The 25,037-nt window shown below is 38.9% G+C and overlaps 1 protein-coding gene across 39 annotated transcripts in view; it reads left to right on the top strand.

Annotated features, from left to right (window-relative positions):
- Positions 1–25,037, top strand: part of USP26 (ubiquitin specific peptidase 26) — a 64,932-nt gene that overhangs the window by 3,421 nt on the left and 36,474 nt on the right. For 4 of the 39 annotated variants that reach the window (XM_058536741.1, XM_058536736.1, XM_058536737.1 and 1 more), the window contains 7 exons: positions 1,382–1,399; positions 6,436–9,318; positions 11,729–11,798; positions 12,703–12,810; positions 13,407–13,583; positions 15,820–15,876; positions 16,777–16,839. The exons of 1 other annotated variant lie outside the window; for it this stretch is intronic. The gene's annotated coding sequence lies outside the window, so the exon portion shown is untranslated. Of the gene's footprint in view, positions 1–1,381; positions 1,400–6,435; positions 9,319–11,728; positions 11,799–12,702; positions 12,811–13,022; positions 13,081–13,287; positions 13,324–13,406; positions 13,584–15,819; positions 15,877–16,776; positions 16,840–25,037 lie in introns of all 39 variants that reach the window. 34 more of the 39 variants (XM_058536743.1, XM_058536742.1, XM_058536738.1 and 31 more) reach the window with 21 other exon arrangements.

Here is a 25,037-nt window from a genome sequence, read left to right as displayed (position 1 = left end):
TCGGGTTCCCGTATAATTTTTGCTTTCTCTCCATATAATGCTACCATAGCCATGAGCAGTCCTGAACAATTCTGAAATAGGCTGTTCTGAAGTTGCCAAATTTTCCCTTTTCGTGACATCAGATTGAGCTGGCCATTGCCTCTTCATCCTTATCTCCCAGACAAAGGGATGAATTAGCCTGAATTCCCCGGGGAATTATTTCTGCGAACTCCTTGTCAGGAGTAGGTCAGAGCTGAGGCTCTGCTGGCCAGGGGTCATCTAGTCAACATTAACAGACACTGGAATAGGCCAGGTGAGGGCAGTAAAGGGCGATCATGAATCATGATTGGTGTCCAGTATCAAATAATTAGCCCAGAAGGCAGATGCAAAGACGTGCTTGCCCCATCCAACATCTTTTTAGGAAGGCCAAGGTTGCAAGGATTAGATGAGAGTGGGAGGGAGTGGAGGATGATCCAGAGAGAAATAAGGGCGATTCTGGAGCACAAGCAGGGAAAGAAACTATAACTGCACGGGATCCAAACTAAGACCAGTAAAGTAGGGAAGGAACTTTCTGGCACTAATTTTGAGCCAGATCTTTATCTGTAATAATAACTTCCATTTAGGTAAAAATGAATAATGTTTTTCAATTAGTTACTATGTGTTAGGTATTGTACTAGGTTGCTAAATGTTTATATACATGTATATAAATATATATATACAAATATGCATTATATACAGTATATAAATATATATTTTTATACATAGTATTTAAGCTATAAAATTAACACATGGATAAGAGTAGATAGAGAAGAGTCTCAAGGCCTGAGTCCTGGGCACTCCATTGTTTAGAAGTGAGAGAGAGAACTACAGGAAGCCCTAAAAAGGAACAGCTAGTTGCTGAAGAATAAATATATATGTATACATAAATAAATATAATTATATAATATATTTTATATTATATATTATAATGCTTCATTGTATATAATATATAATTTAGTATTATACATAACATATTTAATTTATAATCTTAAAAAAGCACACAAGTAGATATTATCCATTTTTAATAGCTGAGGAAACTGAAATTCAGAGAAGTAATTTTCCCAAAGTTCATAGTATATGGTTAAGCTGATACACAAACTCACAACTTTCTGATTCAAAACTAACATCCTTTCTACAGCATCATACTGCCTCTTACAATGGCTACAATTAAAAGATGCAACAAAACCCAGGGAAGTGGATATTAATAAATTCACATTTTACCAATGAAGAAATAAAAACCTCATCTGTAATATAGAAGTAATAATACTCAAATCATTAGGCTTTTTTGTGGATTAAGTTATTTCATTCAGTAGACATTTATCATATTCTTTTTTTTTTTTTTTTTTTTTTTTTTTTGCACCAGGCACTGTACGGACTAGAGGTATGTACACAGTTAAAAAGAACGTGTATGTAGGGGGCTGGCCCCGTGGTGTAGCGGTTAAGTGCACGTGCTCCGCTGCTGGCCGCCCGGGTTTGGATCCCGGGCATGCAATGACATACCGCTTGTCAGGCCATGCTGTGGCGGCGTCCCACATAAAGCGGAGGAAGATGGGCACGGATGTTAGCCCAGGGCCAGTCTCCCTCAGCAAAAAGAGGAGGATTGGCATGGATGTTAGCTCAGGGCTGATCTTCCTCACACACACACACAAAAAAAAGTATATGTAAACCACTGAAGACATGGACTGCTCAGAACGTGTTTCTTTCCTTTCTGCCTTAAGAGAATTAATCAACCCAAAGTTACTAAGCTGATTAGCAACAGAGTATGGATCAAACCTTTGTCTAGATTACACCAAAGGCTATAGGCCAAGGCCACCAGGTTGACAGCAAATTAACGAAGGTTCAGAAAGCAGATAACTAGTGAGACATAGTTAACTGTTCTAGGCCTCTTGTGCCAAACAGACAAGTTGTGAATGCAAAGGAAAATTTCTTGAAGGAAATTAAAAGTGCTACTCCAGTGAACACACGAATGTTAAGAAAGTGAAAAGCCTTATTGCTCATATGGAGAAAGTTTTAGTAGTCCGGACAGAGGATCAAACCAGCCACAACATTCTCTTAAGTAGATAAGTGGTGAGGCATGGTTAACTGCTCTAGTAAGTTGTGGCCACTGAGATAGCTGCTCCATGGTTGAGCCAGAACTTGGAGATCAAATCTTGCCTGCCCTCTATTGAAAGACAGGAACAAGTAGGAATCTCTCATCCTGAGATCATTAAGCTTATTCTCAGGAAAATAATGGAGAGTGTGCGTGTGTGTGTGTGTGTGTGTGTGTGTGTGTGTGTTGTATTTGTATATTTATTCATTTACTTATTAGGTTGAAGTTCACATAACATAAAATTCACCACATCGGCTGCACCATTTTACATTCCCACCATCAATGTATAAGGTTTCCAACTTCTCCACATTCTCACCAACACTTGTTATTTTCCATGTCTTTTTGATTCCAGCCATCCTAGTGGGTGTGAAGTCATACCTCATTATGGTTTTGATTTATATTTCCCTAACGACTAGTGGTGTTGAGCATCTTTTCATGTGTTTATTGCCCATTTGTATATCTTCTTTGAAGAGATGTCTATTCAAATCCTCTGCCCATTTTTTTTTATGAGAGAGCTTTTTTTTTGAGGAAGATTGGCCCTGAGCTAACATCTGTTGCCAATCTTCCTCCTTTTTTCCCTTTTTCTCCCCAAAGCCCCAGTAGATAGTTGTATATCATAGTTGCACATCCTTCTAGTTGCTCTATGTGGGACGCCGCCTTAGCATGGCTTGATGAGCGGAGCATAGGTCTGCGCCCAGGATCCGAACCGGTGAACCCCAGGCCGCTGAAGCAGAGCACACGAACTTAACTGCTACACCACCGGGCCAGCCCCTCTGCCCATTTTTTAACATGGTTATTTCTCTTTTTATTGTTGAGTTGTAAGAGTTCTTTATATATTCTGAATCAAGTCATTTAACACATATATGATTTGCAAATATTTTCTCTCATTCTGTGTTATATTTTCATTTTATTAATAGTGTCCTTTGAAACACAGAAGTTTTAAATTTTGATAAAGTCCAGTGTATCTAATTTTTGTAGGTTTGTGCTTTAGGTATCATGTCTAAGAAACCATTGCCTAATCCAAGGTCACAAAGATTTATGCCTATGTTTTCTTCTAGGAGTTTTATCATTTTAGCTCTTACTTTCAGGGCACTGATCTAGATTGGTTTAATCTTTTGTATATGATGTGAAGTAGGAGGCCAAATTCATTATTTTGAATGCGGATATGCAGTTGTTCCAGTACCATTTGTTGAAGAGACTATTCTTTCTTCCTTGAACGGTCTTAGCCCCCTTTTCAAAAACCAATTGACTATAGTTATATGGATTTATCTCTGTACTCTCAATTTCATTCCATTAACCTACATGTCTATCCTTATGTCAGTACCACATAGTCTTGATAACTGTAGTTTTCATTAAGTTTTGAAATCAGTAAGTGTCAGTCCTCTAACTTTGCTCTTCTTTTTCAAGAATATTTTGGGTCCATTGTGTTTCCATGTGAATTTTGGAATCAGCTTGTCAATTTCTGAGAAAAAAATAGCCTGCTGGGAATTTGATAGTGCACAGAATCTGTAGATCAATTTGGGGAGTATTGCCATCTTAAAAATATTAAGTCTTCCAATCCATGAACATGGAATGTGTTTCCATTTATTTAGATCTTCTTTAATTTCTCTAAAAAATATTTTAGTTTTCAGTATACAAGCATCATACTTTTTTGTTAAATTTATTCCTAGGTATTTTATTCTTTTTTAATAAAATTTTCTTCTTTCATTTTTGGATTATTATTTGCTAGTTTATAGAAATAAAATTGATTTTTGTATCCTACAAATGTTCAAATTTGTTTATTGTGATAGCTCTTTTCTTTTTCCTTTTTGTTTTTGGGGGGAATTCTTTTGGATTTTCCTATATACAAAATCATTTCAAGTGCAAATGCATTCTTGGGAAAAATGCTTGGTTATAATCTTTTTTATATATTGCTGTACTAGGCTTGGTAGTATTTTGCTGAAGGTTTTTCACTTATGCTTATGAGATATTGGTCTGTAGTTTTGTTCTCCTGTGATGACTTTATTTGGTTTTGATATCAGAGTAATACTGGCCTCGCAGAATGAGTTAGGAAGTGTTCTCTCCTCTTCTACTTTTTGGAAAGAGTTTGTGAAGGATTGGTGTTAGCTATTCTTTAAACATTTTGAAAAAGAGACCAGTGAAGCCATTTGATCCTAGGCTTTTCTTTGTGGGAAGTTCTTTGATTACTAAATCAATCTTATTATTATTGATCTATTCAGATTATTTTTTCTCGAGTCATTTTTGGTAGTTTGTGTATTTCTATGAATTTATCCATTTCATCTAGGTGGACTAATTTGGTGACATACAATTTTTCATAACATTCCCTTATAATCCCATTTATTCCTGTAATGTCAGTAGTAAAGTCTTCTTGTTGATTTTAGTAAATCCTCTCTTTTTTCTCTTGGTCAGTTTAGCTAAAAGTCTGTCAATTTTGCTAATCTTTCAAATAACCAACTTTCTATTTTGTTGATATTCTCTATTATTTTTCTATTCTCTTTTATTGATTTCTGCTTTAATCTTTATTACATCTTTCCTTCTGCTTATTTTCAGTTTAGTTGGTTCGTGTTTTTTTACTTTCTTAAGGTGGAAGTGTAGGTTATTGAGTCGAGATATTTCTATTTTAAAATATAGGCATTTACATCTATAAATTTCTAAGCACTGCTTTTCCTTCATCCTATAAATTTTGATATCTTGTAACTTAGTTTTAATTCATCTCAAAATATTTTCTAATTTCCTTTATGATTTTTTTCTTTGGCCCATTGGTCATTAAGGTGTGTGTTGTTTAAATTTTACGTATTTGTGAATTTGCCAAATTTCTTTATTTTATGAATTTCTAATTTCATCCCATTGTCGTTTTGCGAAGGTACTTTGTCTAATTTCAATCTCTTTAAATTTATTGAGACTTGATTTATGGCCTGACATATGGTCTATCCTGTAGTTTGTTCCATATGGACTTCAAAATAATGTGTTTTCTGCTGTTTTTGAGTGGAGTGTTCTATAGTTTGTTAAGTCTAATTGGTTTATAATGTTGTTCAAGTGTTCTGTTTCTCTGTTGATCTTCTGTCTAGTTATTCAATCCATTATTGAAAGTGAAGTGTTAACATCTCCAGCTAGTAATTCTGAATTGTTTATTTTTCCCTTCAATTCTGTAAGTTTCTGCTTCATGTATTTTGGGACTCTGTTGTGTATACATGTTTATAAATGTTATAATTTCTGGAGTGATTTCACCTTTTCTCATTATAAAACGTTCTTTGTCTCTAGTAACAATTTTTGTCTTAAAGTCTATTTTGTTTTATATTAATATAGCCACTCCACCTCTCTTTGGTTACTGTTTGCACGGTACATCTTTTTCCTTTGTTTTACTTTCAAGTTATTTCTGTCTGAATCTAAAGTGTGTCTGTTACTAGTTAATATATGGTCAGATCATTTATTTAATTCATTCTGCTAGTCTTTGCCTTTTCATTGCAGTGTTTAATCCATTTGCAATTGATTTAATTATTTATAAGTTAAGATATATGTTTGTCATTTTTATATTTACTTTTTGTATGTCTTATAGACTTCTTGCTTTTCTATTTCTCCATTACTGCCTTCTTTTGTATTAAATAGATATTTTCTAGTATGTCATTTAAATCACTTGCATTTCTTTTAGTACATATATTTTTAGTTATTTTTTTGGTGGTTGCCCTGAAGATTACAATTAACCACTTAACTTATAACAGTATAGTTCTGATTAATACCCACTAAATTTCAATAATATATAATGGGGAGTCATTTCTTAATAGGTACAGGGTTTCTGTTTGGGATGATAAAAAAAGTTTGGAACTTGATAGTGATGATGATTGCACAACATTATGAATGTGCTTAATGCCACTGAATTGTATACTTTTAAATGGCTAAAATGATAAATTTACACTATGTTTATTTTACTACAACAAAAAAAGAAGGGAAATTAAGACATTCCCAGACGAACAAAAAGAAAGAATTTGTCGCTAGCAAAGTTGCCCTACAAGAAATACTAAAGGCAATTCTTTATGCTAAAATTAAAAGACACTGGACAGTAACTTGAATCCACTTGAAGAAATAAAAGCATTGGTAAAGGTAGCCATATAGATATAAAAGAAAGTATAAATGTACTTTTTTTGTTTGTAACTATTTTTCTATCTGATTTAGAAGACATATGCATAAACTAATAATTATAAATATGTGTTGATGTCTACAATGCGGCTGAACTTCAGAAACAGTGGGCTAAGTGAAAGAAGCCAGACACAAAAGGTCACATATTGTGTGATTCCATTTACAGGCATATTTCATTTTATTGTGCTTCACAGATACAAGCATGCCTCAGAGATACCGAGGATCCTGTTCCAGACCACTGCAACAAAGTGAATATTGCAATAAAGCAAGTAACACGATTTTTTTGTTTTCCCAGTGCATATAAAAGTTATGTTTCGATTGTACTGTAGTCTATTAAGTGTGCAGTACAACACTTACGTCTAAAAAAATGTGCATACCTTAATTAAAAAATACTTTATTGCTAAAAAATGCTAACCATCATCTGAGCCTTCAGTGAGCCGTAATCTTTTTGCTGGTGGAGGGTCTTGTAAAAAATGCAATACTATATGAAATGTTTAGAACAGGCAAATGCACAGAGATAGAAAGCAGATTGGTGGTTGCCAGGGGCTGGGGGGATGCAGAATGGAGACCAACTGCTTAAAAGTACTGGATTTCCTTTTGGGGTGATGAAAATGTTTAGGAGGTACATAGAAGTGGTAGTTGCACAACATTGTGAATATACTAAATGCCACTGAATTGTGCACTTTGAAGTGTTAACTTTATTTATGTGAATCTCACCTCAATAACGAACAAAAGCAACTCCTTGAGTAATATGGATGTAGAGGATTTAGGAATCACATTTTGGTCAACCAATCTTACTTCATATAATTTGGATCTCCAAAGGATGAGGATTGTAATTCTTCTGTGTTCTCTCCACTTGAAGGCCTCTGAGGAGTCATGTAGAAAGAACTGAAATAGCAGACCATACTATCCCCACCACAGACCCTAATTGCACAAGTTCACTTGTCTAGTTCAGTCCTTTATCTCACACCTTCCACCTCTCCAGTTTCCTGTCTTGATAGTATCTTCCTGCCCATCCTGAAATATGATTACCATGTAGGTTGAATTCCTGATTCTGACCAATCCAGGTGGCTGCTGTCCATTACTTTCTTTACCAAGTTTGTTTTTTACCAAGTTTGCTTTCAACTTGCAGTTTGCAGTTAGCCTACTCTGACCAATCAGGAGACAAGTATGGGTTACTTTGTTGTTTATCCTGAACTTTCCAGAATTTCTGCAACCTCAACACAAGTGCAAACTTCTAAGTACAAGCCTTGGGGCCTTCTTACCACATCTAGCCCAGCTAACTGATCCCAGAGCCCCCAACACTCCCCTGCACCCTGGCTCTGAAGTCTTCCCATATTCCCCACCCCATAGCAGCAGGAGAGAGCCTACTACCTGTTGAAGTGGGAAGAGAGGATCAGGGAGGCTTCGTGCAGGGGGCTGCATGTGAGCTGGGCCCTGAGGGGTGAGCATGGCAGGGAAAGGACATTCCGGTAAGAGGCAATCACACAAAAGGCGTGATTAGTATAGAGGCCTAAAGCATAGACATCGGGTTCAAACTCTAGGCTGGCCATTTCCTAGTTCTTTTCATGATCCCATCCCTCAGTCCTCTCTCACCCCACACCCATCCCCACTGTTTAATAAACACTCTCCTAACTGCCCATGCTCAGTTAGATAGCTGCCCATTCTGTGTATCTAGTCTTCAATGGCTGGATTCATCCTCATTTAATGCCCCTAATGCATATGTGCAATTGTCAGCTATTTAAGGCTCACTTTCCAGTCCAGATAGGTCCCTACCCTGTCCTGTTACCACTTCCATTTCTCTTTCCTAATTTTAGTATATGTGCTGCCAAAGCAAGCACTCCTAAATATAGTTGCTGTGGAGGAGTTAAAGTTCCTGCTAAGACCAATCAGGTATCTGGCTTGAGTTTGATCCAAAAGCAGAAATGGCAGGGAAGAACTTTCTAGAAGGGGACAATGATATGCAAAGCTGAAAACGACGGTTGAGGGATTGTTTGAAATCATTGCTGGAACCTATCACGGAGCCCGATGCGAGTTACTTTGCGGTTCTTTTATTCTGCAACAGTTCCTGCAACCCCAACTCAAACACAAACCAAATCCTTCCCACCAAATGCAAGCAAACACCTCAGTATGGGCGGGTTTTCCACTTACAGAGAACAGGAGTAGATAGTATTCCTGTCAATCATTCTCTCCCCAACCAATCAGGATCTTTGAAGGCGGAGCCATAGACTGGCTATAAAAGGAGCCCAACGGGCCTGCGCCGTGGAGCCATTTCATGCGAGTCGCGTAGAGTGGCGTGCTCCTCGGGTACGAGGACACGTGTTGGCTGCTCCCGCGTGTAATCACAAGTAATCACAAAAGCGTAAGGTTAATTTAATTCTCAATTGTCTTTGATAGTTGGCTATTTGTAGTATGCTTTTTATATATGGGTATGTGAAATGTAATAATATACTTTAATAATATTATAATTAATAATATACTTTAATGGTGTGAAGAGGATAGGATTTGTGACAATGTGGGTCCATTAGCCGAATTTGGGCACAGTATCGTGCCTTATGTTATAACGTGATGACTCTTTAATAGTTTATTTGTTTAAATATTGTTCTTGGTCCCCTGTTGTACGTGGTGTTAAGGTGCTATGGTATTTTCAACTTAAAAATGAGAAAGTGGATGGCGCTGTTGTCTCAGCCAGTGTGGGACAGCGCTGTGGCTGCCAGGGAACTGATTTTGCCATTTATTTTAAATCTTTGGATGATTATTGTGTATTTGTTTAATTTTTGGTCGTGGCCCCTCTGTTTCTGTTATTTTCAACCTGAAAAGGAGAAATTTCGCACGCTCAGGAATCATGCATGGATTAGGACAGTTAGTGGCTGTTGGCTGCTTTTGAGCATAGTTTTTTTTCTTAAATATTATTTGTGTGGTAAAATTTTAGAATCAAACTTCTCATGTGCTGACTTAATTTAAACAGAAAAAAAAAAACTATTCTGGTATTTTCAACTTGAAAATGAGGAAACTGACGATCTGATCGCCGCAGGATTTGTTTATTGACGACCTTAAAGGCGCCGTTCTGCATTTTGGTACGATATACTTGTATATTTACTATCATTGTATTCAACCGAAAATGGTCCTGACGCTTTTCATGCCTTTTACTTTAAAAGTTTGGTCTTATTTGCACTTGACGTTTTACAAACACTGTAGATGCCCCTAAGCGGCTCTTCCGCCGCTATCGGATGCAATTTGGCGTTTAATTTTACAAAACAATTGTTTGTTCATCCTCATTGTGTTCAATTAAATTTTGGTGTTGCGGATTTCATATGGTGTTGGGGATTTCAGTTGACAGTGGAGGAAATTAACGTTCGGATTGAGTGCCTTTTATTTGATAATAAAGTTGTGTTTTTGGTATAAATTTGGCTAAATTCTGGTCCTGTTCCCACTTCATAAATTTACTTAAAAATAAGCATTTTGTGGTACTCAGGATTTACAAACGCAGAATTTAATCATCTGGCTGAGTTCTTAATGCTTTATGACAGTGAATGCACTTAAGTGCCTGTCGCAGACTGCCATTTAGCGCAGTTTGGCACTTTATTTTTACAGAGGAATTGTGTGCTTGATATCATTTTATTCCATTAAATGTAGATCCTGCTCCTTTTCATAAGCTTTGTGTAAAAAAAGTTTCGTGTTATCTTCAACTCACAAATAAAGAAAAGAGTTTTCTGATTGAAAGAAAGTTTTCTGTTTTCAGTGTAAAAATGCACACATTGACAATCTGAGTGGCCGAGTGTGCTTTAGGGCAGTGAATGGCCAAAAATGCCCGTCACTGGCCACCACTGAACGTCGTTTCGGATTTCATTTCCTGTAAAAATCTGATGTTGGAGACCAGCCCAGCGGCATAGCGGTGCAGTTCACGCGCTCGGCTTCTCTGGCCCAGGGTTCACAGGTTAGGATCCTGGGCGCGGATCTACGCACCGCTCATCAAGCCAGGCTGTGGTGGCATCCCATATAAAGTGGAGGAAGATGGGCACGGATGTTAGCCCAGGGCCAGTCTTCCTCAGCAAAAAGAGGAGGATTGGCAGAGGATATTAGCTCAGGGCTAATCTTCCTCACACACACAAAAAATTGATGTTGAATATCACATTATTTAATTCGATTCTGTCCCTAGTCTTTGGCATACATTTCCTTTGAAAAGTGTGGGACATTTCAATGTATAAATTAGGAAAGTAACAGTGAGATTGAGTGCTTAGTGTTTTCTGACAGTGAGTAAGCTATTGGAAGTCATGTGGCATAGTTTTGAATTTTATTTTACAGTATAGTTGTGTATTTAAGGTAATAGTAATTTAAAATTTTTGTCTTGGATCCTCTTTCCCAGGTGTTAGTCCACATAAAAAATTATTTGTATAGTTTCTATTTGCAAACAAGAAGCAGAGCAGTGGTCCAGGACTGAATTAGTGAGGACAGAAAAGGGCGGGAATACGATGTCCCTACCCCACCCCTGCGCGTGCTGGCCCCGCCCCTTTGGCCACGTGACTGTGCCGGTGCCGGTTACTGGTCAAGTACAGCCTTTTGAAAATCGCAGGGATTGCGTATTTATATTCATGACTCCCTTACGTGATGTGTAACGTGTATTCAAGGAGATAATTAAATAACGGAAGATTCTTGTCTTAAAAACCTGAAGACCATAATCACTGAGAGGAACCTGATTCTTGCTTTGAGGTAAAATGGTGCTGGTTGAACTTTGTTTATTCTTGATTTTGACTTGAATTATGAATATCGTTTAGTATCTAAATGGCTTATTGACACCTTTGTTGGTAGAACATTGATGTTCTCCAAATATTATATCCCTGGATTATATTGAGAAATCAGAAAGATCAATTGTTGGTAGGATTGAAAGCTGCCTCTGTATTTGTTACTATAAGGTACCAAGGTTTTAGGAATCTGGACATTAACTAGCCTCACAAATACTACTGTTTCAGGCAAAGCCCTAAATCTTGAACAATTTCTTAATGTGGGATTTAGGTCCAGGTGTCAGGCTTGAAAACATCTTTATTGCATCCACTTTGCTCATAAAATCCTAGAGGGGATATTTTCCAAAGACCACATCCATATAAGCCAATACTAGCAACTGTCAAATTTCTTTCGTTGTTATTTCCTTGAAGATCTATGCTCAGTGTTAAACAGTAGCAATATTATTTAGTGGTTGGAATTATTCATGAAATTACCCTAAATGAAATTAGCTTCCTTCTGATGTCCATGATTTTCTAACTTACTGTGTTACTGACGCTAATACACCATGAAATGCAGTTGTATTATCTGGTGTACAACTCAACCTCCCATTTCCAAGGTTTGTTACTCATAATCCTACCTGAGTCTTTAGCTATGGTGTTGAATAGAATAAAGGGATTTGTTTGAGACTCCCCCTTATAGAAATTAAGAGACATTGCCTATCAGCCTAATATTCCATAATGCCCTTGTGATATTTGATTAATGCAGACTGAACTGGGTTCATTTTGAAAAGGCAAACCTCTGAAGCAGCAGTCTTGTCTGATCTTGTAGCCACAAGGTAAGCGCAGTCACTGTCTTACATTATCTTTCACTCTGTGTGATTGGGTGCCCTGGCCCCACCAACGATTTTTTGGAGTTCCTCTGGATAAGGGAAAGAGGACGTTTGTCTCAGCCACCCACCTAAATGACTTTCCAAGTTAAGTGACTTTCCTGCAGTGGTACAGAGCTGTCCACCTACAGGCAGGTCTCCTTGTAGATTTGTACAGTCACCACCTCCTTTAGGACTTGGGATGGCAAAGTCCAGTGTTGATGAGTCTGTGGGCCTGTAAGATGAAGGAGATGGAACCAGAACCAATAGTCAGAACCAGCCAGATGAATAAGTGCATCTCTATGTAGCATGAGGTTAGGGGTGTTGGGCAGAGGGCATCCCCCCTCTGCTATCCTTTGTTTCAGCATCAAAGATGGTGTTAAAACCCCTTGCCTGGGTCTCTAGAGACCGGAACTCCCAGCAGTGGCACAGTCACTCCTGGGCACTGCTGACTAGCTCCATGGTAGAGACCCTGTTTCTACAACCTGTTCCTTTAATTAAGCAGGGGCAACTTTTTCCAGTCCTTATTTGTGTTCCTCTGTACACTGTGGGTGCCACTGTTACAGACACATTGGCATAATTAGACTGTTTTGATTTCGAAGAAACCTCACTTTGACTTTTTTTTTTTGATGAGGAAGATTGTCCCTGAGCTAACATCTGTGCCAGTCCTCCTCTATTTTGTAAATGGGACATCACCACAGCATGGCTTGACAAGCAGTGTGTAGGTCCTCACCCGCCCGGGGTTCCGAACTCGCTAACCTCAGGCCACGGAAGCGGAGCGTGCGAACTTAACCACTAGGCAACCAGGCCAGCCCCCTCACTTTGACTTTTTAACACCAAAGTTTTGATCTTTCTTTTTATTCTTTTTGGAAAGCCAGTAGCAGACGCAGAAGGATGGAATGGACCAGATTGTAGAAAACGAAAACAAACTTTGGGAGTCGAAGGAGTGCAGGGCTCTGCTTATGTTCTTTTGTTTCAACAGGTATGAGAATGTGGATCTGAATGTAATTTTACAGTCCAACTCTTTCTATGAAAATGGGGGACACATGAGACCCATGGACCGAGTGGGGGGAAGGGAATGGCAGTCTGTTAGCCTACCCTCCCTGTGGCGTTTAATTGGTAGGGGTCCTGAAGGCACAGGCCAGCAATTAAAGTAATATGTACACTCCTCCAAATCTTTACGTTTCCGTACAGTGTTGGCCATTTCCTTCCTCTGCAGACATTGCTGGGACCAGACCATGTTTAGTACATAGTAAGCCTCCAGTCTCTGAGTCTGACAGACACTCAGCTCATTTTCACTCTAAGGCAATGTCTGACAACTCAGCTGGCTCCTAACATATTATTTTCAACACTTTGTGCCACTGTTAAAAATTTCCAATGAATTCAGGTATTGGAAGCTGGGGGCAAGGTTTGAGATTTGCATGCTAAGGCTCCCTGACCCCTGTGTTTTCCGTCCCAGCACACAAAAGAAGTACAGTGGGATGAATGGATTTGGGTGAATTGATGACAAAAAATGCTAATGTCAATTGGGTTAATTCAAGGCTCCTGTGTAAAATGTTCTCTCTTGTCCCTGTCCAGGTCATAGTCTCTGTCAGCCCAGCGGACAAACCACAAGCTTGATTGGTAAGCGTTCCTCATATTTGGTGCTGTTTTCCCCAGACTGCTATCTGGTGTGTTTCTTTCAAACAGGTAGAGGTCCTGTGCCTGAACCCGATTTCACCTTTGCTAAGTGTCAATTCTCTGGCAGAGTATGTGGTAAGTGGGTCAGGATTCCCTTCTGATGAGGAATGATATTTCACATTAATTTGGGATTTAAGCTTTCAGAACATGGGGATACCAAATCTCAGAGTGGGGAATCTTCTAACCACAGTTTACACTTTTGGAGTTATTGCTCCCTTTGGAATGTGGTCTTCCCCTGCAGCCATGTAGCAGTAAGCCTTATGAGTTGTACTTATTATTATCATCTGTAGAGTAAATGCCAAGCATTATGTAGCTCTAATGATTGGTGCTTTATGACTTGCCTCTTGGGTTGTTTTGGAGTCAGTCAGACCTCAGTTCAAACCTGATTCCACCTGTAACCATCTACCCTTAGTTCCTAACTAACTCTTTGAGCCTCAGTTTCCTTATCTGCAAAACAGGAACATACTTTGCTATCAGGGATGTTGTGAGAATTAAGTGTGATAATCTTTGTAATGCACCCAGTACACAGGAAGTACTCAAGGAATTAGTCCCTCATTTCCTGAACGCACATATAGGAGCAGGACAGTATAGTGCTTGGTTTAGCTTCCTCCCTACCCCGTCTCGGGTACAGCACATTCCTCATAGGTTATAGTGCCTTCTCTTTAGAAACCACACCTCTGTAATCTTGCTGTGAAGAAAGAGGTGGCCCAGGGACCCGTGATTTTTCCTTGTTCTGATCTAGGTTCTGTTCTGGAAAACTTGGACATCTTATACTGAGGCTGACATGGCCATTCTAGGATTCGTCAAGCTGTGAAATCCTAGCTGGAGGGTGCCTAACTGGCAGTCCTAGAAAGTTCTCCTCTCTTTCTTCACCTATAACAAGTCACTTCTGGGCTGTGATTAGTTCATTTCAGATTAGGTGGAAACATTGACAATGTGAAAGATGGAAAAAATGCTAAATATAAATAGGCACTATCCTAAGGTGTTCTCAAAGAGACTTTTAACCTTTAGTCTCAGAAGACACCTCTGGTTCCTCTACTTTTATGTTAGCGCAGGTTTTATTCTGGTAGGATCATGGAACCTAAAGTTCACCCACCCGAGGTCAAAAAAATTCACGTTTCTTTTTGATTAGAAACTAAAGTGTCTAGCTGTGACATAGGACATTGACATTTCAAAGCTTTTTGATTTCTCCCTGTAATTGGTTAAATTGCTTTAAAGCCCTGGACAGTGGGGGTCATTGTTATTTTCCATTAAGTGACAAACTGAATCTGGAGGTATTTAGAAAAAACTTTACCCAAAACCACTTAGTGGAGCTGTGCCAGCCGCGTTCCTTCACCAAGTAACATGACGGAGACCTTAACTTATTTGCTAGTCCAAAAAAGGTATGAAACTTAACTATAACTCTGCCACCTCCTCCCTCTTCCACACACACTTGTACCCACTGCCCATTGCTGTCATCTCGGGTCTCCTGGGGAGGTATGGGGAAGGCCTAAATGAATGGTATAGTGAGTAGTTTCACTAAGTATTGGCATTTTAAAAGTGGTCACAAGGCAGAGGAATCCAGAAGGGTTAATATCTATTTGGAAGGATATCCTCAGAATTCAGAAACCTAGCAAAAGTGAAAGTGACCCTATTCAGAACTTAAGGTGGAGCCTGGCTTCTCGAATCCTAGACAGTTCAGTCCTTTGCCTTTTGACTCATCTGGGGTCTTCTCTGTGAATGGTTACTGATTATTTGGAATTTTAATTGGCTAAAAATTCTCAGTTTGATTTTTCTACCTCAAACTCATGTTTGAATTAAATGTGTTCCCATACTTCTTATTTCTATGGATACTGCAGAGAGATTGGATTGTAATGGAAACTTAAGGGTAAGCGTATATGGATTATGGATCTTTTATGTAGGAAAAATCAGTTTTCTTAGTACATGATGAAAAAGCATCATGTACACAAAGGTAAGCTCAAATTTTATTTTCCTTAAAAATAACATCAAATTGTAATTATATGTGCTCACAAAGAAGGTCTAGAGACTACAAAAAGTGGTATGCTAGTAAATCTTTAACAACTGGCTCTCAAATAGAAGGGAAAACACCCTGATATATAGCATTTACCAATTTCTAAGATGAAAATACTCCCATTATGGCCAATTTTAAGCAACAAATGTGACATCACTGAATTCAAATTTAGGAAGAGATGTGCACTATCGGCTCATATGAGCCGACTCTTGCACAGCACTGAATGAATTTTAAAATCACTGACAATCCAATTACATAGAGTTATGACTGCTGCTAACATTTCTGTGTTTTTCCAACTAGTCTTTCTATGAAAATATCCATATTGGTTCTGATGAAGAATCTTGTTATTGGTTTTTAGTAAGTAAATCTATGCTTGCTCATTCAGATATTTGACTCCATTTTGTTTCCAAACTCAAATAAATATTATGTACACACTTAGGAAGGGCATAATAATTCAGTGAACTTATTTTAAATATGCTCATTTTTGTTTAGCCTAATGCTCTGAAAAGCATTGTACACTGTGGCATTTAAAAAGTTGTATGGTTGATGCAGATATATTGCCTGTCTCTCTGCAATAACAGCATACATAAGAGTAGTGAGAAGATCATGATCCTTCCAGGAAGAAAGTTGCAGTTCATTTCTATGGCTTGATGCAGACTAATTATAATTAGTTTATACTAATTATATGCAGACTAATTATAATTAGTTTATACTAATTATGGGTCTGGCCCATGGGAGTATAAACACAAAGAGAGGGAGGCTTTCCCTGTCCTGTTCATATTTGCATTCCTGGTGTCTAGAATTGGGTCTAGGAATAAACTGCCTCCTAGTGGAGGACCTCAGGTCTAGGTGAGGTGTCAGAAGGGACAAGAAGCATTGCTATGTGTCTATGTGTAAATATACAATTTAAGAAGTTCTGTCCGAGGCCTAGAAGGAGCTGATGAGGTTGCCACACTGTGGCTGGAGCCTCGTGACTGCTAGATCCCCAAAAAGCAGACCCGTGAGCTTCTGCTGGAGCTCTTCTTCCAGAGTTAAGACGGGAGGTTCTCCTCCCCTTGCTTGGGTCTTGCTCTAGCTGATGATGCAGTGATTGATATCTTGGGAAATACTTCGCTAGAGGAGGCAGGGCAAGAGATGCCAGCTGGAAGCATGGTGTGAAGAGAGCATAGAGAGAAGGATTGTTCATAGTGCGCAAAGGGACATGTGTAGTCTGCTACTCAAAGAGTAACTTCTCTAAAGTGGACCTCTTCTCAACAGATCCAGTTTCGCTGTTTCCACCTGAGCTGTTAAGTGCCTGCCTGTCTCAGGATCCTTGAGGAGGTGAGGATATATAAGAGTCACAGAAGAGAAACATTTTTAATAATATAGTGTTTTGATTCACAAAACAAACAAAATGTCTGCAGGTGAAGATTTTCACAGCTTGCATAAGTGTTAATTAGAACCAGTTAGAAGCCTTGCCTGTGAGAGGCGCTTGTTTAATTTAAATACCTGTGCAGAGAAACTGGTCCTTATCAGTTAAAGCCATGGCTGGCACCCAGCCATCAGGAAACCCCAAAACCCAGCTGTTCCCTTGGACTTTTGACCAAAACAAAGTCACCCCCACATACCTAGTTAATATAAGCATAGATTACTTTTGTACTTCAACCCAGTGGAAATTTTGATTCCTCTAATAAGCAAAAACACTTTCCAGCTACCTATTGTCAGCATCTCTCATTTGTGGCTATTCTATAAACCTGTCCTCCATCTACACATGTAGTAGGTTGTAAATGTCAAGGGACCACAGGAGGATGTTTATGAAATTCCATAAAAATATGCTTTCACAAAACTGAGGTTTATTGGTATTCCAGAGGAGCTGGTAATGACTTCTTTTCCATCTGAGTCTGCTCCTCGCTCCCTCCCCCTCACCTTGAACTTTTGCTTGAGTCTAGGAATCAATTTTGTCTAAATTTCCAAATGTTGCTTGTCAGTAGTTTGGCTGGATTCATTATATATATACCCAGAATGGAAAGTAACTTGGTGCATCTTAATGATGTAAATACTACCCTCATCCTGAAAAGCTTTTTCTCCCTTCCTGCTATATTGTTTTGTCATTTCTTAGCAGGATCAAGAGATATAATATTTTATTAAAATGAGGGGTTCTCTTAATAGTACATTGACCCTACTATCTCATTTTGTGACAAACTCTGCTCATCGCATGTAGGCATTTGTTGGAACTCGTATTTTTCATGGTGTTCTTTTTTTTTTTTTTTAAGATTTTATTTATTTATTTTTCCCCCAAAGCCCCAGTACATAGTTGTCTGTCTTAGCTGCACATCCTTCTAGTTGCTGTATGTGGGACGCGGCCTCAGCATGGCTGGAGGAGTGGCGCCTCGGTGCGCACCCGGGATCCGAACCCGGGCCGCTGGCAGCGGAGCGCACGCATTTAACCGCTAAGCCACGGGGCCGGCCCTCATGGTGTTCTAATGAGTCAAAAGTGATTCAGAAAAGACTATTCCTTGGTCACTGACTGTCCAGCTGTGGGGCTGACGTGCACGCCCTATGTTCTCTCTGTGCGGGACTCTTCCAAGTAGAGGTTAACTGGCTACTCACTGGCTGTACAAACCAGTCAGAAAAGAGAAGTTTGTGTTTTGTTTTTATCAAACTTATGCAAGTATGACATTTAAATAATGAAATAATTCCATGAGGTTTACTCATAGAAACAGTAGTTCCCCCAGCCTACCACCATTCACCCCTTTCCCGCTCACTATGTTTATCCAGAAGCGACACCATGTGATTTTGCAAATGTAGAAATAAGTGGTGCTGAAAAGTGCTCAGAAACACATGAGAGCACTAAAGGGATTTAAGATGGGGTTCTTTGGCCACTTGCGTTGTCTGTCTTTCTAAGGGGAGAAGAATTACAGAGGATAAATCCTCAGAAAGGGGATCAGGAGAGGTGGAATGACAATTAGGAAATGGTCTGTTACCATTAGGGGCCTACAGCCCAGAGGTGGGGAGAGGGCTGGGAACAGCAGCACTGTGTAGAGCTGCGCCCGAGGATGAGTATAAAGCACACAGAAGGACAAGGGCTTTTGGTGTGAAAGGTATCGTGGGCATTGTGTGTTCAGGGGAGTGTCTCCTGCTCTCTTCTCGTTTCCCACTCCTCCCTGTGCTTCAACATCTCTCCAACTGGACGAGCAATCTAAGGGATATCACAGATCTGAGAGTTTTATTACTGTGGCCTGAGATGTAGCCAGCAAATATGGAAGGAGATATATATCAAAAGACAAAAAACTATGACAGTCTGCAAACACCACCTTTCCCTACAGGTTTCAGCTTCAGAATACAGGCATTCACAAGAAATGTCTAGCACTGTTGCCACTTGATTTTTTTAAACTTTCATGTGTCTTCTGCCTTCTGGTTTTCTTTAACTAATAATGAGTAATACCTAAAGATGGGTTTTAGTGGGCAAAGATATCAGTGTAGATAAGACTTTAAATTTTAGTATCCTTGAAGGCAATCTCAGTTTGAAATGCATCAATTGCTTTAAATGCTTCATTTAAATATGTATTCCAGCTATGATCTATTTTTTAAACACTTGGGCAAGGAGCTTGTATCCCCATGCTCCTAACACTATCATCTTTCTTGGTCTGTTATTAAAGTGACAGAAAGACTGATTGCTCTTGATACGTGAGGAAAGGAAGGTAAGTAGTGTTCATCATCATCTTTTTATCATTTAGAGCTTGAGAATGGTTCTTTTTATCCCTGAAAAGTTATTTTATTCACAGGACATTCACATGTTTATTCCAAATATGCAGAAGGATATTTGGGCTCCACTTAGGTGTTTTAAATACTAATTTCTTGGTGGTAGTTTCTCAACCTATGATATGATAGTTCAAAGTCTTTCGCATATAAATATGCTTCATGAGTCTACAGAAGGCCAGAAGGAGACAGGCAAATTAGGCAGTATGGAAAGGAGCGAGGGGAAAGTGTGTGAACTGGAAAGTACTCAGGCACTTCACAATCAGCCCACTTGTAAGGAGACCACCATCTGAGAACCTTTAACCTCTCAGAATTAGTTTATAGATTTGATTCATTTCTTTCCGAATACCCTGAGCTCAATGGAAAATGAGTAGTTTGGAATTGGATTGGACTGTCTATTCAAACCTGCATTAACAAGAACATCTAAGAATTGTAGAGATTTAAGGGTCCTTGATACAATGCTCCAAATATGTGTAAGTAAGAAGCAGATACCAATGCCCATTTTGAGTATATGAGAGAGTACACTGCCCTTTTGCAAAGTTGAGAAATTGGTGATGACGACAGCTCTTTATTTACCATTTTCCCTGTGAATTCTGTATTTCTGAGTTGGTGTAGGCTTTCCTGCCCCGCCTCTTGTGGATTTTTCTTGGGCCTATGAAAAATGGCTCTGGGGATAGGTGGCCTCTTAACTTCTCATTTGTTTGGAGAGTTATCTGGGACAGACTTTTGCACATGAGCTGCTGTTTGAGGGTGAAGTCGTTCCAATATATTCCTCAAGACACTGTTGTCCTTCAGCTTTTCCATATTCCATATCTTTCTGCTGTACCAATCTGCAGTCGTGGTTGCTGCCTGTAATATTTCATTTCCCTCTTGTGGTCCCTCAATGATTTTCAGGAGGGCTCAGCTAAATTTCTAAGTTTTAACTCCTTACATTGGTCAGTTTCTTTTTATTTCTTATTTTAGGCTAGTTTTGTGTGCTGGGTTTCAGTGCCTTTTTTTTTTCTCTGATTTCTCCTTGTTTTCTGGCCCAGCCCTTTGTTTTCCTAACATATTCTTGCTTGTGGGGTCTCAGTGTAATAACACTTCTGAAACTGATGTGTTTTGTGTCTGTCAAAGAGTATCCATTCTTTAACTAAATCCTGTCTCTTTCCCATGAATACCATCAGGACGTCTAAAATCTACTCCAAGCTTTAGTTTTCTCTGTCCTTGTCCTGCTTGGCTATACTTTATCATGTTTCATCTTTGATGTGCCTTTCCTAATTCCATAAATTTTTTGGTCATGTGCCCTCAGGAAACATGCAGTTACTATATGCCAACCCACCTACAGTAACTGTCACTAGAAAATCATCGAGTAAGTCTCTTAGTATTTTTGCTGATATTACTGGACTTTTCTTCTAATCCATCTAGATTTTTTTGTTTTAATCTTCAAGAGGTAGTTTCCTAATTGCTAATACCGCACACTTTGTGCTTCTTAATCATTTCCTGTCTCTTGGCTCCTTCAGTGGGTAGGGATGGGGGGGTCATCCCACTCTGATTGTTAAGTTTGTGTCTCATCTTGTCTCATCTCATCTTGTGTCATCTTAGGTTCTTGGATCCTGGTCACCCTTTGTGATCTTTAACAACTTAGACAGCCTTCATTATATAATACACTCATGAAGAGAATGTAGACCTGAGTGTATTTCCTTTTCTGTCTTTATCTGTCCCTCCTGGTCTTCAAGATCTCATATTCCTCTATCTGCACAGGCTGACTTCTAAAATCTCATACTTAATATTAAGAACTCTTCCTTTGAACTTAATCTGTTTTAATTCTTCCACTGCTCATGTTCAACTTCTCTGACCTTTAGTTTCCATTAGTGTAAAATGGAGATGATAAGATCTGCCCCAGCTTCTTAAAGGGGCTGTTATGAGGGCGGAAGTAAAAAGCACTGTTGAATGCTGGATCCTCAAAAATACCACCAGAATAACTTGTTGCTAAGGTAAAGTTGAGTTTCTCCTTAACGTGGTCAAGAAGAGCACTACCTTGACAGAGTCTTAGTAGTGTGTCGGTGGGAAAGGCAAAATGAAAATAATTGTGAGGTTTGTGATTTTGATTGAAGGTGGCTGTTTGAGTGTGGGAGCTTGATTAGGGTTGAGTTAAGGATTATGATATAATAGTTTAGGATCGGTGGACACGACAAGGGGAGGTTTTTGAGACAAGGGCTTTGACTTTAATCCAATCTGTTGAAAGTCTGCTGCTCATTTGAATATTTTTTTCTGGAAATTTCTGGAATGAACAACAGAGTTATTTGCAATGTTTTTCTTCATGAGCAAGAATTACTTGGAATAGTAAAGTTGTGTTGATGAATGCAGTAGAATAGTAAAATTATATTTGATAACGCAGCCAAAGAGTAAAATCGTGTTAATGTAGGCAGTGAGCTGTGAGAGGGTAGATGCTTTTAGTTCTCAGTATGCAAAAGCACTTTGTAAATGATAAGTACTACACAAATGGTGGTGGTGGTATTAATAAGGCAAGCATTTCGCTTGTTTTTGATTCTTACACCTTTATACCTAAATGCAATATTCTTCTGCTTAAAATTAGTAGGAAAGGGAATCTTTATTCAAAATGACTAAGCTTCTGAAATGTCATTGAGCTCTCTTCAGTGCCTGGACCCAATCTAGCTTGAAAAAGTCAAGTGCATAACCATTGCACAGTTTTCCTCCGCTCCTTTAGAAAGTGACTAATCACGAGAGATAATGAAGGGCAAATTCAGTGGGTTTTAATTCAGATTAACCCTTCAAAATGAGATAAAATACTTGGGGGCAGTATCCAACATCCTGAGTGAAACCAAACTCCTCACCTAGTCCACCAGAGGCAGCCTTCTGCTTTCTTTATCTGAAAATGAAATCTTTGTAGGTCTTTCCTTTCTAGCTTCCATTCTGGCCTTAATGCTGGCTCACTAGTTAACTCCAGATACATGGTATATAGACTGTTTTTTAAAACTTATTGGCCACAAACTGGAGAATAGATTACTTAACCCATAAACCAATATAGGGAAAATATCATAGGAAGATTATATTTAACATTGGACCAACAGTTAAAATTGGGTTCTCCCAAGATAAATAGTTACTGCAGAGTACATTATCTCTAGGCTACATAAACATCAAATCAGTATTATTGATTAATCCTCCTTTAATTTGATAGTCAGGTGTGATTTCCTCCTAATGGTGGTTCTGACACTATTGTAGAAAATAAACAGACACAGAGGAAGGAGCATTGTCCTTTGGCATATGTTATGGCTTCTTAGTAACCTAGAGCTTGTGTATTAGTTTATTAACTTTGAAGAGCTCTTGGGTGTCTGGAGTGGAGGAGGAAATGGCTATAGGAAGCTATTCCCAGTGCTTATTAGTATTGGTTACTGTTCCAAATGGATGCCTGTATTAGCAATATCATATATATATATATATATTATATATATATATATATGAAATCACTTGAAAACTTAGCTTAAAACAAAAAACGTTTATTATTTCAAAGTTTCTGTGGGTGAGAAATATAGGTATGGCTTCTCTGGATTGTTCTGGCTCAGGGTCTTTCACAAAGCGGTGATCAAGTTGTTGGCTGAAGCTGTATTGTCTCCAAGGCTCAACTGGAGAAAGATCTGCTTCCCAGCTCACTCATGTGGTTGTTGGCTGGCCTCAGAGCCTCAATAGCTGTTGGCTGGAGACCTCAGTTTCTTGCCACTTGGGCCTCTCCATAGGGTAGCTCACAAAATGGCAGCTGATTTCTCTCAGAGTGAATGAGAACAAGAGAAGATGCCCAAGATGGAAGCCACGTTTTTTTGGTACCCAATGTCGGAAGTGACATCCCACCACTTGTGCATTGTTGTCTTTGTTACAAGCTAGTCAGCAAGTCCAGCCCACACTCAAGGGGAGGGGATTACACAAGGTTGTGAATACCAGGAAATGAGGATTCTTGGGGGCCATCTTTGAGGCTGCTTACCACAGTGCCTGACTTAGTCTTGCAGTTACTTCAAAGGACCAGCAGTTATCAGTACTGTCTTCATTATGAAATCTTGTAAACTTGAGGAGTTAGCCTTTGTGTGAGACTGTCACTATTGTGAAAGAAGGAAATTCATAGAATCATAAATTCATCCTTTTTTTCTTTTGCTATAAGAACTATAGGTATCACCTAATTTAATGCTCCCCAGCATCTAGAATACCAAGAAACCATTTAATCCCCATGGATTGCATGTTTGAAAAGATTGTATGAGCCAAATAAGCTACATTTAATAATAGTAATAACACTTAATAGTGTTAATTTGGTTCCTCATCACGTAGAAATCTTTGGCATTGGAAATTATTAATTAGGGCTTCTGATAGCCTATTTTAATCCACTGAGTTGATAAATTCCTGCCTTTCTACCTTTCCCTGTGGCTGTATTCATGTTATTGCACATGTTTATATTAAACTGTCAGACTTGGGCAATATAAATAATCCTCAACCTAGTCTACCTTTGCTTCTGATTTCACAGATAATTCAATAGATTAACACAACTCAAAAAAGGAGGGATAACATAAGGAAAGGCACTCCAATAGTCTTGATTGCCTATTATGATTAAAAAAAAAAGAAAACTCCCTTCCACTATAGGATTTACTCCTTTTCTCCTCATTTCTCTTTCTCTTGTAGCTGTGGGGCTGTGGATAAAACAGCTGTGCTTAAAAGGTAACAGCTGTTAATCGCACTTCTGTTTAGTGCTAGTGAATGTCTGCCAACCTGTCTTGACAATTTTTTCTGATTCCTACCCTCTCCTGTAACTCTGGGCCTCTTTTTTGTTCCATACACATGCCTAATACTTTCTCATCTCAGGGCTTTTGCTCTTGCTGTTTCCTCTTCCTGGAGTGCTGGTTTTAGCCATCCCTGGCCTGCTGATGTCTGGCTATCTATAGTCTCTTTGCAGTGTGGCATTTGACCATTGCAGTACAAATGTGGACCATCATGAAACAGGAGAACTGGAAGTGGCCTCAGAGGCTATAGAGTAATTTTTCTATCTCTTTTGGGAGATGAAAAGAATGAAGAAAATAGATTTGCTCAGGATTTAAAGACTGCATCACGTACTTGAAATAAACTCAGGACAAGGCCAGATCCTAAAGGGAATATGAAAAAAAACATGACAAATAAATGATCCTTTTCCTAAAGGATCTTACACTCTAGGTTAGGTGAGGTTAGGTTAGGTTAGGTTAGTTTTTAGAGAGGCAAAACTAACTTAAATTCATTTAATCCGTATAACGAGTTGAGGGGAAGGAAGCATTGCCACTTAGGTAGAGAAGTCTTAGAAAAACTTAATGGTAGGGGGCAACTTGTTTTGGCTTTACCAGGGATGGAGCAAAAGTAAGAATCCCCAGAGGAGAGGGGAGAGTACTCAAGAGAAAGGTGTGAGGTAAGGAGACAAGAGTGGGAGGGCACAGGTAGACCTGTGATCTTTAAAGCTGAATTGCTGATTGAAATCTGCTCCTGCCACCAGACTTCCGTCTTACCCGGCACTGGTGTGACTTGGCCCTGAGTTCACAGAGGCTTTATTGGATTATTACATCTGTGACACTACAGCTATTAGTCACGCTCAGCCATAGGACCTGACAATATAATGATGTTCTATTTCTACTTTTGTCCTGATAATGTCCCAGAAGTACTGAAATTATGACCATAGAATTAATTTCTTTGCATTTGGACAAAAAGTAAACGAACAGGGAATAATTCTACATTCAGGCTATAAATCTCCAGAGTTGTGTAGAAACACTTTGCAT

This window comes from Diceros bicornis, chromosome X (assembly GCF_020826845.1).
Source record: "Diceros bicornis minor isolate mBicDic1 chromosome X, mDicBic1.mat.cur, whole genome shotgun sequence".
NCBI classification, from domain to species: Eukaryota; Metazoa; Chordata; class Mammalia; order Perissodactyla; family Rhinocerotidae; genus Diceros; species Diceros bicornis.
The sequence above is the reverse complement of the archived record's forward strand: the minus strand, read 5'-3'. Positions and strand labels throughout refer to the sequence as shown.